Source organism: Rhinolophus sinicus, chromosome 16 (genome assembly GCF_057876585.1).
Source record: "Rhinolophus sinicus isolate RSI-liver-muscle chromosome 16, RSI-T2T, whole genome shotgun sequence".
NCBI classification, from domain to species: domain Eukaryota; kingdom Metazoa; phylum Chordata; class Mammalia; order Chiroptera; family Rhinolophidae; genus Rhinolophus; species Rhinolophus sinicus.
The window spans coordinates 23,617,461-23,620,696 of record NC_142516.1 but is presented as its reverse complement, the minus strand read 5'-3'; the positions used below and the strand labels follow the sequence as shown (position 1 = coordinate 23,620,696).

Here is a 3,236-nt window from a genome sequence, read left to right as displayed (position 1 = left end):
TCTGTTAGAAAGCAATAATGATAATTTGCCTTTAAGCTTCCTAGCAGTCAGAGTAAGGATGGAAGATGGAAAGACATTATAATTAGGATTCTAGAAAGATTAAAAAAAAAATAAGAAGCAGCAGCAGCCAACTTGAATTTGAATTTCTGTTTAAAAAAAAAAATGAATATCTGTTCTGTTCCTCCCTGGATGCTTGAAGATCGGCTGCCATCATGAACAACACAATTATTATCCAGACCAGGAAGTTCATGACCAATGGACTACTTCAGTGGAGACAAATGGTCATCGACGTCCTTCACCCTGGGAAGGCAACAGTACCTAAGACAGAAATTTGGGGGAAACTAGCTAAACTGTACAAGACCTCACCAGATGCCATTTTGTATTTGGATTCAGAACCTATTTTGGTGGTGATTTATGAGTCCTTGGATTACACAAAGAAAAATGAATGCAAACATAAATTTGAAAGACATGGCCTATATGAGAAGAAAAAGACCTCAAGAAAATGGCAAAAGGAACGCAAGAATAGAAAGAAGGAAGTTAAGGGGGCTGCAAAGGCCGATGCTGGTGCTGCAAAAAGTGAGGTGGAGATCGGACAACAGAAAGACTTGAGATTCGTCAGTGACTTTACCTGTGGTGATGATGTCGGGTTTTTTTCATGAGAGGGTAAATAAACTGAACTTTTAAAAAAATGAATAACTTTAGTATAAGTTGTCCCGCGAACTATTTGGGACATACTTATACTAAAAATTTACTTATTGTTCATTGAAAGTTCAGCTTTATCTGAGTTTCCTTTACCGTATCGAACAATATTATCTATAATTAATTATTAGATAGTATGCCCAAACGATAAGGACCAAACCAGTTACTCATTGAAGTGGGGTTTTTTTTCCCAATACCAGCTTTCCCCCAATGAAATTCCTTATAAAGGAGGTTAATGAGGTCCTTAATAATGCTTATTAACTGAGCTCGCCTACACGTTCCAGATCTCAGTTTTCCCCTCTGTACAATGAAGGAGCTTGACTCAATGATCTATGAGCTTCCTCTTTGCACAGGGCCCTGTGATTATTCCAGTCTATGATCTTCCATGCCGGAGATTGTGCTTGTTGACTAAACTGGCCCTATTGTAGCCAAGGCTACTGAGTGGAGCACTTTGATTTTGCTGAATTTTTACTTCACTCAAGAAGTTGACTGTAGCCATGCTCTGATTCCCCAAAACCTTTCGTTGTGATTCTGGCTGGTGGCTATGTCATCCACCCCTGAGGGGACTGGACAGTCAACTTCTCTGTCTCTCTCATTGCATATGTGCATCTTACTGTGGGACCCCCAGGTCCAGCACGAGTAGCACCGGCTGTAGCTTTCCTGAGGGAAGTTGAGTGTGAGCACACATCCCCGAAGGCTGGAGTGTGAGCACTTCTCAGGAAGCAAAAGAAGCCCGAGGGAAACAGAGCAACTTTTCCCCTGTGGCAAAGGCCGTGAGTCACTGAGCAGTCACTAAATCCAAATTCTGCAGCCTCTCCACTGTAGAATGCTGTCTTGTGAGAAAGCTAACATCCAGAGCTTTGGAGACATTTGCTCAGTTTTCAACAGTGAAACCCAAGAATTTTAAAAACTGTGATTAGCACTTGTTGCTCTAGTGAAGGTCTCCACGTTTAGATTAATTTCTTTACCCACAGTCTTACTGGGATTTTTTTTTTTTTTTTTTTTTTTTTTTTTTTTTTTTTGGAAGCCTGAATGCTTGAGAAAAGAGAGTCTTAGAAAATCCCCTCTCCTCTCTGGAGTCAAAAGTTTTCTGGTGTTGTTGACCAAACTGGAGATTTCAGTGACAAGATGTCAGGCTTGCAAGATCAGACCTCTAGGCTACTTTTCCAGCCTCCTCAGTTGGCTTCTGTCTGCCCTGTGTTGGCCTAACACAGCTGTCATACAATTGTTTACATTTTCACCCTGACGATTCCACACTCTCCCACACTCCAGCACTTTGAGCCCTTCCCTATCTCCTTCACTATCTAGCTCAATAGTTTCTGGGAAGTCTTTCCTGATTCCTTTAATCAGAGCAGACATTGCCAATCAGTTCAGAGGGCCTGTATGATTCTTGGTTCACACATCCTTCCTCCAATAGATCCTAAGCTCCTTATACAAAGGTTTGTTTGTTTTCTATGTACCACCAGCATTTAATATAGCACTTAGCATGACGTTGGAGCTCAGTAATTTTTTACTGAAGGGAGGAAAGAGAAGGATGAATGAAGGGAGGAAGGGAAGAATGTTCTTTGCTCTCTCCAGAAGGACGGAGTCCACTGACGTTTTAAAAAAAAAAAAATTGTTATTCTCTTGATAACTTCTTTCAACAGTTCCGTTTCATTTGTAGACATTATACATAATCAACTTCAATAAGTTCTAATTGTTCTTTAATACTGAAGCATGAGGATTATGACTTCTGATTGTCTAGACTGCGCCATGATGTCTCAATTAAAGTGGAGACACTTCGGGAGGAAATGTATTATTGTCTGTATCAGCTTCTTCTTTGGTTTGTCTCTTCTCTTTGTTGTTTTGTTTGTTTGTGTTGTTTTGTTGTCTCTTCTCTCTTCGTGCTTTTACGCATAGGCTCAGTAACTCACACATAATATAAAGATAAATGCAATTAAAGCAATTTGGCTTTGTTGCTCACTCACATCCAGTCAAGTCGCCAAGTCCTGCCAATTGTCCTTCTTAAATACTTTCCATCTTTGTTTCATCTTGTCCAACCACCCTGCCACTGCATTGGACCAAGGTCTCAGCCCTTCCTGTCTGAACTATTGCCACAGCTTTTTTTGTCGTCAGTCATTCTCTAGGCTTTTCCACCCATCCTCTACTTAGCCACCAGAATGAGCTTTCTAAAACTCAGTTCAAAATTTATTAATTGCTTTCACTACTCACCATTACCTATAAAATAAATTTTCAAACTTTAACCAGGAAAGGAAGGCTCGGTATATCATATAAGACTTCCATAATTTGTTCTCAGCTCTGGCCATTCTTACCATCTTCAAACCCAAACAAACTGCCATCTGTATTAGTCTACTAGTGCCTCTGTAACAAAGCACCACACATTTGATGGCTTCAAAACAACAGAAATTTTTATCATCTCACAAATTCAGGAGGCAAAAAAGGCAAGATCAAGGTGTTGGGGGCCATAGAGAATAATCTGTTACAGGCCTTTATCCTTAGCTTTTGGATGGTTGTCTTCTTCCTGTGTCTTCCCACTG

At 40.3% G+C, this 3,236-nt stretch overlaps 1 pseudogene; it reads left to right on the top strand.

The window, feature by feature from the left end:
- Window positions 1-212: 212 nt before the first annotated feature.
- Window positions 213-659, top strand: LOC109448627 (small ribosomal subunit protein eS24 pseudogene; annotated as a pseudogene).
- The last annotated feature ends 2,577 nt before the right edge of the window (window positions 660-3,236 follow it).